The sequence below is a fragment of the Scyliorhinus canicula genome, chromosome 11 (assembly GCF_902713615.1).
Source record: "Scyliorhinus canicula chromosome 11, sScyCan1.1, whole genome shotgun sequence".
NCBI classification, from domain to species: domain Eukaryota; kingdom Metazoa; phylum Chordata; class Chondrichthyes; order Carcharhiniformes; family Scyliorhinidae; genus Scyliorhinus; species Scyliorhinus canicula.
In genome coordinates this window covers 91,595,077-91,606,990 of record NC_052156.1, presented here as the reverse complement: position 1 = coordinate 91,606,990, position 11,914 = coordinate 91,595,077, and the positions used below count along the sequence as shown (strand labels likewise).

The window sequence follows — 11,914 nt, the reverse complement described above, 5'->3', positions numbered from 1 at the left end:
GCCTGGGGCAATCTGTGCAGGGTGTGGCCGAGGCCCAGGACAGGGCTGCCCTTTCACAGGCACACATTTGCCAGAGCCACCTGGACATTGCAGCCATGCCTTTGAGCGTGGCCAAGTCACAGCGGGCCAAGGCTGATAGCTGTAGCTGCATTGCCCAGGCGCTGGTCGACGTGGCACAGACACAGAGGGAGATCGCAGCGTGATGTGGCACAGTCACAGGCAGCGATGGTCTGTTTCCTGGCCTCCATGGCTGAGAGCATGCAGACCCTAGTCGAGACAAGAGTGGGTCTCCAGGACTGACAGCGGCAGGTGGCGGGGAAGCCTCAGGTGTTAGCTCCTTTTGCACCCCCATCCCGTGGAGTAGCCCGTGGGCCACCGGGCACTCCGAGGGAGGAGGAAGTGTGGAGCCCGTGCCTGTGACTCCCAGAGGTGAGGTGCCAGAACACCGCAGCACCTCGGACTCCCCCCTTCCTGTCCCTGACGCATCTGGTGCGTAGTGGGTGGCACCATGCCACCTGGGTCACTCGAGCTGCATCTGGGCCCATCCAGGCCCGGTCAACTGAGAAGACAGCCATCAAAGGGGACCCAGGTCACAGAGTGGGAATCGCAACAGACCGCTTCTATTCCTAATGTACCATCTGGGGATCCACCTCGGCATAGTGTTAGGGCCCGTAAGGCCAGAAAAGTTGACACCAGTTACATTGGCACGGTTACAGGACACAGTATGGCGTTATCGGCTGGAGCACCTCTCTATATATATGTTTTAACATTAAACACATGAGCACAAGGTGCCTTGGTGCTCTGTCAGAAGGGGGTGGGGGGTGGTTTGGTATGGGCTGGCTGCAGAGGGGTTGGAGGTAATTGGCGGTCATTAGGGGTGGGCCCAGAGACCGTGGTTCAACCAGCACTCATAGCTCTGGTGTCCCACCCCAGCCCACCTCCCAACCCCCCCCTCCCACACCCCCCCCCCCCCCCCCCCCCGCCCCACCCCACTTTCCCACCTCTACCACCCCCGTGATCCAATGGGACTGTGTGATGGAATGGCCAGCTCGCATGCAGGAATCACTCAGGTGAATGGTGGAAAATGCTGCCGTGGACAGAGGTCAGAGGTTGTCGAATGATTTGGAGCACCAGAGCGGCAAACCCTGCTGCCTGGGCATCCTGGTGTGCTCGGTCCACATTGAAATGGATCTTTTGAGCCGCCTGGGCTTATCGGGCCTCCATGACGGCACGGATATACCTGTGCACCAAGCTCTGTGAGATCCCAGACAGGTCCCCACTCGGCGTCTGACTCTGTGGCGTAAAGGTTCAGGACGACCATCACCTTGATGGCCACCGGGAGTGGGTGTCCTCCTCCATTCTCCCCATGTTCCAGATGTGCCATGGCCTGACAGATATGTTGCACTGGAGTCTTCGATGGCATGCCCGATCTGGCAGGTCTTCAACTGACAGACGCTGCTGGTACATGAGAGGCCTCATTGCCATCTCCTCCCTCTCGGCCTGTTGGGCGGCCTGCTCTCCATCCTCAGCAGCTGCCTCCTTTTACAGGCAGCAGGGTCTTCCTCCTCGAGCAGCTCTTGCTCGCACAACTTCAGTACATCCCCCAGGGCAGCAGTGACTCGGAGAAGGGCACCATTACCGGTTGTATTCCAATATCCATTGTCTGCAGGGGGTGAAAGGCCGACATGGTAGCATGGTGCATACCCCTATTTCCCAATCAGGTCCACCGGGCTACACGATGGCCCCGGATGGCACTGCGGACTCTGCTCCCGAATGTCCACACCCCCCATCCCCGTATCCCTGACCCCATTGGTGCCCGACTCCGTGGGGACCTCTGGTCCTGGCGCCCGTTTCTGCTCCCAGGGATACAGTCGGCTGCCCTTGCCAGCGCTATGTAGGAGCTACTGTAGGCGTTTCCCTTGGGCAGGCAGTGTGATACCCTGCCGGTGGCTGGCAGCCGGTTGCGAGGGGGGGGAATGGTTTTATAGAGGTGGGTGGTGGGGTGCAGGGATGGAGGGGGGGGGGGCAGCTGTAGGGTGGGGGCACTGATTTGGCCTTTGGCACTCTGCAGAACCAGGGGGCAAGGTGCGTGGTCAGTGGAGTGAGCAGCAAGATGGCTACCTTGCAGACCAAAGCAATGGCAGTCCATTCCTGGACACCACCCCAGTCCTGTGGCGGATCACCCTGACCCCACGGCCCGTTCTCCCGTCACACTTCCAGCCCTGGCAGGACCCCCACCCGACCCCAACCAGTCTTGTCAGTGTCAGGACCAGAAGCCCACGGTTGCGCCTCTGCGTGTCCTATGTCCTCTCTCTCTCCCTCATCAGCAACAGCACCTGTTTCCCGATTTTTGACAGCACAAGTGAACCTCGCCGTCAATAATTTCCCCCTGCAGAAGCGGACGATCGTGGAGGCCCGGAGAATACTGGGTCAGGCCCACCAATCATATACAAACGGTGCTTACTGCATGTACGGAGTGGAACACATTGATACTTCTGTCAAGGCACCGGAGAATAACTATTTGCCATGAACCCGCCATAATTTCGGCATCAAGACCGATGGAGAATCCCATCCATGGTATCCCTTTTAGAGGCGTTTTAAATTATCCCTCAATTTGTTGATTTAATTTGTTTGGTTACCCAAAATAAGCACAGGCTAAGGGGACAGAAATTGGTGGCTTGGAGATGCACTGATAACTTCACTGATATTAACCTGCACCTTCTCCCAAACCTACCAGTTCCTTCAATTAAAATTCAGCCTTTTGGGACCATTCAAAACATGAGTGAGCAATCTGTATTGTTGCCGTCAATGTTTTCCAGCAACATTAGAACAATTACCTTGGATTCATGGATGCTAGGGAGCATCAGTTAAGGGTGCCTTTTAAGGATATGACTGAACAACCAGTCTGACAAAGTCATGTGGCTGTGACACTGTTGTGTGACTGGGATTATTCTCACCAATATTGCACTGACACCCTGGGCTAGTGCGCGGGCAATTCCAACCCTACTTGATCCACAGTCACAACAGAAGTGAATTAACCACTATTCTTAGAAAAATATTCAAAGTCTTTGGCCCTTGCCTGCCTAATACTTCCAGTCACCAGGTTTGTAAATTTAAACACAATTACTGTTTATTAATAACAAGAACTGTAACAAGTTATGTAGCAAATACAGCTGGTTAACAATGATCCAATTCCTAATTCCCTGCTTTAACATGCACACAAGACAGACACAGAAGAGAAGAAAAGGATTAAAAACATCATAAGTAAAAGGAAAAAGAGACTTTGTTTCAATTGGTGGTTTTTGGCTCCCTTTTCCCCTTCAAACTTTGCTTCCAGTTTGACATTGTTCTGTAGATTCATTCAGGTCTCTGTAGTTTCAGAAATTCAGCACTCACAGCCTTTCTGGAGAGAGAGAGAGAGCAGGTTAGAATCATAGAATTTACAGTGCAGAATGAGGCCATTCAACCCATTGACTCTACACCAGCCCTTGGAAAGAGGAACCCCACATAAGCCCCCCCCCCCCACCCTATCGCCGTAACCCAGTAACCCCACATAATCTTTTTGGACACTCAGGCCAATTTAGAATGGCTGATCCACCTAACCTGCACATCTTTGGACTGTGGGAGGAAACCGGAGCATCCGGAGGAAACCCACACAGACACGGGGGGAACTTGCAGACTCCGCACAGACAGTGACCCATGCCGGGGGTCGAACCTGGGACCCTAGAGCTGTGAAGCAATAGTGCTAACCACTGTGCTATCATGTTGCCCAAAGGTTCTTCTCTTTGTCTGCAGCCTGTAATGGTTCCCCTGTGGATTCATTCATTCAGGTTCTCTGCAGCTTCAGGAACACAGCACTCACAGCCTTTCTGAAGAGGGAAAGAAAGCAGGTCCTTGTCTTTGTGTCCAGGACTCAACTGCTCCCTCAGGTCTCTGAGAATCATCCGCTGGGATAGGATCCAATCATCACCTGTTACTGGGCAGAATACGGCCTTTTGCTCAATTCATTGGCCACCAGCCACTCAATCAAACTGAGTCCCACCCCATTTCTCTCTCTGGTGCTGAAAAGCCTGAAGCTCCTGTTGAAACTAGCAGAGACGAGAAGAGTGTTCCCTCCTGTAATTTATCAATTCCTCATTCTCTGTGCTGCTTGCCTTAAAGACACATGTCCATTAATCACCCATGGGTCAAAACTTATAACAGCAAAATAAAAAAAGGGGAAACAAGAGAATAAACAGGAAGGACCCTTACTCTAAACCCAAGGTTCACTTGAATATCTGCAGCGTTTATTAGAGTGGGGACTGAAGACTCGTTCTTTCTGAACACTTGTTGCAGGCATGACAGTGTTTAATGAACCTTTAAGAAAAAATAAAACTTGTATTCATGAAGCACCTCTGTGACCTCAGGACATCAGGAACTCAGAGGTTAACACTGCTGCCTCACAGGGCAAGGGACCCGGGTTGCGTGACTGTGTGGGTTTCCTCTGGGTGCTCCGGTTTCTTGCCACAGTCCAAAGATGTACAGGTGAAGTGGATTGACCATGCTAAATTGCCCCTTAGTGTCCAGGGATGTGCAGGTCATGTGGGGTTCCAGGGATAGGGTGGGCACTGGGCCTAAGTAGAGCGTTGGTGCAAACTCAATGGGCTGAATGGCTGCCTTCTGTACTGCAGGGATTCTATGGTTCTACAGTTCTGTAGAGGGGCTGGTTTAGCTCACTTGGCTAAATCACTGGCTTTTAAAGCAGACCAAGCAGGCCAGCAGCACGGTTCAATTCCCGTACTAGCTTCCCCGGACAGGCGCCGGAATGTGGCGACTAGGGGCTTTTCACAGTAACTTCATTGAAGCCTACTCGTGACAATAAGCGATTTTCATTTCATTTTTTCAGTTCTAGGATATCCCAGAAAGTTTTACAACCAATGAAGTGGTTTTGAAGTGTAGTCACTGTTGTAGTGTAAACCAGACAGCCAATCTTCACACAGCCAGCTCCCACAATTTGGGGATGTGATAATGAGCAGGTAATTTGCTTTAGAGATATTTTTTGAGGGATAAGCATCAGCCAAGACCTGAGATAACCCGCCTTCAAAATAATGTCATGGGATTTTTATAGTGAACTGATCAATGCCTCGTCTGAGAGACAGCACCTGTTAACAGCACTCCTTTAGTGCAGCATAAGAGCGTCGGCCTAGATTTTTGTGTTATAGTCTCTGGAGTGGGAACTCAAACCTACAATTCAGAGGTGAGAGTATGACACACTGAGCCTCAGCTACCACTTACATCAGCATCAGATTCAATTGCTTCTCATCCCTGGGAGTCTCATTTCATGCAAGCTATCTAGAAGATGTGCCAGATGTATGTCCTAGTTCCTAACTTGGATCTTATTATAGTCCTCCATTTGCTGGACTCAAAAGTTCAAACCTTTCTTTATTTGTAGTTTCTGCACAGCATTATTGATAGTTTCAGCACACGATCATCAGATTTCCATCAACCTTATTTGCTTTGAGTTTGGCAGGAGAATAGATTGGTTCTGTGTGTTTAAATGTTTTTCTCTGAGGTGGTTTAACAGTCTCGCTTGGGTCAAAAGATTGTTGCAGTCTCATTGTATCCATCTCCCCATCACTTGAATGAGGATCAGAATTTTCATTGTGCAGCGATGCGTGACAAGCTTTGTTCTTATGCTCATCGAACTCAAATTTGGAAAGTTCATTGTATTATGTACAAAGAAGAAATTGGGTAACTCGCCAAAGAACGATCATATCGTGAGTTGACCTGTGAAATCTATGTTTTATTTCCGTCATTTCACAGAATTATTACAGAACAGGAGACCATTCAGTCCATCATGTCGACACTGACTCTCTGAATGAGCAATTCACCCCATGCCATTCTGCCACCTTCTCCCTGTAACCCAGCACATTTTCCCTTTTCGGATAACATTCCAGTTCCCTTTTGAATGCCTCAATTGAACCTGCCTCCACCACACTCAGGCAGGGCACTGCAGATCTGAACCACTTGCTGCGTGAAAACATTTTTCCTCATGTTCTCATTGCTTCTTTTGTCTATTCCCTTAAATCTGTGACCTCTGGTTCTCGACCTTTCCACCAATAGGAAGCGTTTCTCCCTATTTACTCTGTGTAGACCCTTCATGGCTTTGAATACTCTACCAAACCTCCTCTCAACCTCCATTCCCATTCTCCGAGGGAAGTGGTCCCGACTGCTCAATGAATCCACGTAATTGAAGAGCCTCATCCCGGGAACCATTCTCTTGAATCTTCCTGCACTCTCTAATACCTTCACATCCTTCTGAAAGCGTGGTGCCTGGAGCTGGACACAACACTCCAGTTGAGGCCAAACCAATATTCTATATAAGTTTAACATAAGTTACTTGCAGGGCAGCACGGTGGCCTAGTGGTTAGCACAACCGCCTCACGGCGCTGAGGTCCCAGGTTCGATCCCGGCTCTGGGTCACTGTCCGTGTGGAGTTTGCACATTCTCCCCGTGTCTGCGTGGGTTTCGCCCCCACAACCCAAAAATGTGCAGAGTAGGTGGATTGGCCATGCTAAATTGCCCCTTAATTGGAAAAAATAATTGGGTAATCTAAATTTAAAAAAACATAAGTTACTTGCTTTTGTACCCCACCATCTTTCAATGAAGCCCAGGATACTCTATACTTTAGTCACCATTCTCTCAACCTGTCCTACCACATTCAATAATTTAAACTCACATTCATCAAGGATTATCTGCTCCTGCACCCCTTTACAAGTCTACTCAATATTTTATATTGTCTCTCTGCAGTTTTCCTAGTTCACATTTCTCTGCTTAAATTGCATTTCCCACTTTCCCGCTCATTCCCCCAGCCTATTTATGTTTTTTGAAGTTATGCCCAATCCTTCGCAAAGTTCACAATTCTTCCAAGTTATAGAATTTGTCATAGAATTTACAGTGCAGAAGGAGGCCATTCGGCCCATCAAGTCTGCACCTGGTCTTGGAAAGAGCACCCTACCCAAGCTCAACACCTCCACCCTATCCCCATAACCCAGTAACCCCACCCAACACTAAGGGCAATTTCGGACACTAAGGGCAATTTATCATGACCAATCCACCTAACCTGCACATCTTTGGACTGTGGGAGGAAACCGGAGCACCCGGAGGAAACCCACCCACACACGGGGAGGATGTGCAAACTCCGTGCAGACAGTGACCCAAGCCGGAAGCAAACCTGGGACCCTGGAGCTGTTAAGCAGGTGTGCTATCCACAATGCTACCGTGCGAGGGTTATGTATCACCGCAAACTTTGAAATGATGTCCTGTGCCCTAAAGTCTAGGTTATTAATGTACACTAGGAAGGGAAAGGGAAAGGGAAGGGAAGGGACGGGAAAGGGTTCCAACACCTAGAGAAAAGTGCGAGATGGGATTGAAAACAGCACAAGAGTGCAGGGAGACATCTGAGTGCTAGCTTGGAGTTTGGAGCACCTGCGGTCACATCAGGGTTCAAAAGTGTCGCAGGACAAGTGGGAGCAGCTGATTGGGTGAGTACAGTTTGGTAAGTATTGACTACTTATTTACTTATAGTTTGTGAGGGCTATGTCCTGTAAAAATGAGGATCAGGTAAGAAGAGCCCTAGAGTAATGATTTTAAGCATCTTCCAAAAGGTTTAATTTAAAGGGGTAAGTCATGGTAGGAGAGTGCAAAGTCATAGTGTGCTCCTTCTGCTCCATGTGGGAAGACAGGAACATTTCCACTGCCCGGAAACAGCATGTGTGCAAGAAGTGTCTCCAGCTGCAGCTCCTGGTAGCTCAGGTTTCAGAGCTGGAGTGGTGAGTGGGGACACTGTTGAGCCTCTGTGAGGTGGAGAGTATTGTAGATACCACGTACAGAGAGGTGGTCACATCGCACACTAAGACTGCACAGGCAGGAAGAGAATGGGTGACCACCAGTCAGAGCAAGAGGACTAGACAGGCAGTGCAGGAATCTCCTGTGGCCACCCCCTTGCAAAACAGATATACCACTTTGGATACTGTTGTGGGTAATGACCTTTCAAGGAAAACTAGCAGCAGCCAAATTCATTTGTACCATAGTTGGCTCTGCTGCACAGGAGAGGAGTAAAAAGTGTGGGAATGCAATAGTTATCGGAGATTCAATTGTAAGGGGAATATACAGGCATTTCTGAGACTCCAGGATTGTATGTTGCCTCCTTGGTGCTAGAGTCAAGGATGTCTCGGTGCGGTTACTGCACTTTCTGGGGGGAGGGGGGACCAGTCAGTGGTCATGGTATACATTAGTACAAACAACATAGGTTAAAAAAAAAGGATGAGGTCCTAAAATATAGGGATTTAGGAAGTAAGTTGAAATGTAGGACCTCAAAAGTAGTGATCTCAGGTTTACTAACAGTTCCACGTGTTGGTTAGAACAGAAATATCAGGATATATCGACTGAATACGTGGCTGAAGAGATGGTGCGAGGGGGAGGGTTTCAGATCCCTGAGACAAGGTTACGTGAATTGGCCATGCTAAATTACCCCTTGGTGTCCAAAATGTGTAGGTTAGGTGGGGTCATGGGCTACAGGGGACAGTGTGAGCCTAGGTAGGGTTCTCTTTCAGAGGGTAGGTGCAGCTCGATGAGCTGAATTGCCTCCTTCTGCACTGTAGGGATTCTATGAACTGGGGAGGAGAGACCAGTACAAACTGGACAGGTTGCACTTGGCCAGGACCAGGACTGATGTCCTTGGGGAAATATTAGTTGGAGTGTTTGCGGAGGGCTTAAACTAAAATGGCAGGGGGGTGGGTACCTATGCAAGGAGACAGCGGAGGGGGAGCAATGATAGGGACAAAAAACAGAAAGGGAAATAAGCAAAGTGATCGGCATTCCTTGTCCCGTTCCCATTATTTTTCATTGTGGCCATGTTTGATTCTGACCCTTGATTTCTCAGCTGATCACTTTTCTTTATCCCCTTTCAGTCTTCCCAAAGGACGACACGAATGACGTACCAGAAATGTTGGGGAGCGCAAGGTTTAGTGAGAGGGAAAAACTGAAGGAAGGGAAATAATGATGGGGAAATTGATGGGATTGAAGGCTGATAAATCCCTAGGGCCTGATAATCGACATCCTAGAGTACTTAAAGAAGTGGCCCTAGAACTGGTGGATGCATTGGTGGTCATCTTCCAGGATTCTGTAGACTCTGGAACGGTTTATGGGGCGGCACGGTAGCACATTGGTTAGCACTATTGCTTCACCGCGCCAGGGTCCCGGGTTCGATCCCGCTTGTGTCACTGTGTGGAGTCTGCGTATTCTTCTTGTGTCTACGTGGGTTTCCTCCGTGTGCTCCGCTTTCCTCCCATAAGTCCTGAAAGACCAGCTGTTAGGTGAATTGGACATTCTGAATTCTCTCTCAGTGTACCTGAATAGGCGCCAGAATCTGGCGACTAGGGGATTTTCACAGTAACTTCATTGCAGTGTTAATGTAAGCCTACTGATGACAATAAAGATTATTATTATTATTATTATTATTAATATTATTATAATCACTATGACCCTGGTCACACATGGACAGCAGAACTCCCCTTAATACTAGTACAATGACCAAGATCTAGCATCTGGGAAGCCATTAGCTGCAAAAAATGGAGAACCTATGCTTCATACACCTGGGGCAATTCATAGAATGGGCTGCGTCAGTGGTCTCAGTATTGAAGCCTGACAAGTTGGTCCACCTTTGCGGTGACTATGAGATGACAGTCATCAGAGACTCACGCCTAGATCAGTACCCCATGCCGTGCATCGAGAACCTCGACGCAAAACTGGCTGGAGGCCCCATATTCACAAAACTCGATTAGTTTAGTTAAATAGTTTGAATGGATTCACTCCCCACCTAAATTATAACATGTACAACACTTATAGAATGCAACTATTGGGGTATTTTAATAATTATTTCAAGGAAACAGTTGTTTATTTACAAATACCAGGGTTACAGATTTTACCCCAGTGTTGTTGTGGATAGGGATTATATAATTATTGATCGATAAATTATTAAAATCAGAACAGCCTAAATGTGTTAATGAAAATATTTGATCGGCACAGTTACTTGTAAATTTTATAATCAGCCTACATTGTGTCCATTGGCAGTTTAAACCACTTCAGTTGAATCTTTTCCAGTATTGAAGGCCATTGCAGCAGATATCAGGAGACAGAGGTTTACTCACACTGTAAATCTTGGTGCAGTCAATACAGCTTCCTCCATGTGCACTTACCCTCCCACATGGCCAACACCTCACAAAACGGCCGCCGCTGACCACTGCTTCTTGGCCTATCTTGGGCTGCTTCCTGTTTCCATTCATTCAAGATCACTCTGGAAAGATGAAAGAAGCTAATCTGAGCCTCTTCCCCTCTCAGACCCAGCAGAGGTGGGGGCACAGTGGTTTAAAGTTACAGGATCACAAAATCTTAGAATAATAAAGCTCAGACGAGATCCTTCATCCCATCGGGCCAGCACCAACGCATGAAAAACACCTGACCTGCCTACCTAATTCAATTTGTCAGCACTTGGCTCATCGTCTTGAATGTTATGATGCGCCAAGTACTCATCCAGGTACATTTTAAAGGATGTGTGGCAACGCGCTTCTACCACCCTCCCAGGAAGTGCGTTCCAGACCGTCACCACTCTGTGGGTAAAAAGGTTATTCCGCAAATCCCACCAAACCTCCTGGCCCTGCCTTGAACTTGAGTTCCCTTGTAACTGACCCTCCAACTGAGGGGAACAGCTGTTCCCTATCCCACCTTGTCCATGCTCCTCATAATATTGTACACCTTGATCAGAAGGTATAAAATATAGAATATTTAATAGTATAAAATATAGAAAGTATAAAATATCAGAAAGGTATTTTCCTGGGAATCTCCAACATCGCCTCTGGACCGCATGAAGTCTAATGGCACCAGGTCAAACATGGGCAAAGAAACCTGATTATTATGTACCATCCCCCCATAGCTGATGAATCCGTACTCTTCCATGTTGAACACCACTTGGAGGAAGCACTGAGGGTGGTAAGGGTGCAGGGAGTATTCTGGGGACAATCAACAAGAGTGGCTTGGCTGAGCTGTTCGGGTCCTTAAGACATGTACCGCAGCAGGTGGTGAGGGAACCAACAGAGGTAAAAACATACTTGATCTCATCCTCATTAACCTGCCCGTCGCAAGTTATACCCTTCTTTTCCCTTTCTGTTTGTCTGTCTTGTGTGTGTGTTTGTAGATGGTGGGGAGAGTTAAAGGGGGGGAGGGGTTAGGAATTCAATAATAGTTAAACAGTTGTATTTGCTGCATGTTTCATTATACTGAAAGGGTCCAAATCATTCCCCCTTTCTTTATTTTTGCCTTAATCATTTTGATCCATGGATGCTATGGATGCCATGGATTTGAAGGGCAGCGTGTGAGAAACAACCATATGGTTGTGGGCTGGAATCTCTGCTCTTGGGATTCTCTGTTGCGCTGGCACTGCACCCATGCCCAGAGATTTCCCAAAGGTGTGGGGCTGCCCGCAATGCAAAACCCTATTCGCCGGCTGGCAAGACAAAGAATCCCACCCCGGGCAGGGATGTGGCGCACCAGTTTTCTGGTGCGGCGGGACAGAGAATCCCACCCTTACTTTTATTTATTGTTTTCATCCTCTCTTTTCCTTCGTGTTTATCTTTCTTGTGTGTGTGCAGAAGGTGGGAGCAAGTTAAAATCGGGGATTAAGAATTAGATAATGGTTAACCAGTTGTATTTGGTGGCTGGTTTGGCACACTGAGCTAAATAGCTGGCTTTGAAAGCAGACCAAGGCAGACCAGCAGTGTGGGTTCAATTCCCGTACCAGCCTCCACGAACAGGCGCTGGAATGTGGTGACTAGGGGCTTTTCACAGTAACTTCATATGAAGCGTACTTGTGACAATA

The 11,914-nt window shown here is 48.3% G+C and overlaps 1 long non-coding RNA gene across 1 annotated transcript in view; it reads right to left on the bottom strand.

The window, feature by feature from the left end:
* Positions 1-3,207: 3,207 nt before the first annotated feature.
* The window catches only part of LOC119973655, a 158,428-nt gene continuing 149,721 nt past the window's right edge, over positions 3,208-11,914 (bottom strand). Inside the window, exon 4 of the long non-coding RNA XR_005462361.1 lies at positions 3,208-3,403. This is a non-coding gene — a long non-coding RNA (uncharacterized LOC119973655). The remainder of the gene's footprint in view (positions 3,404-11,914) is intronic.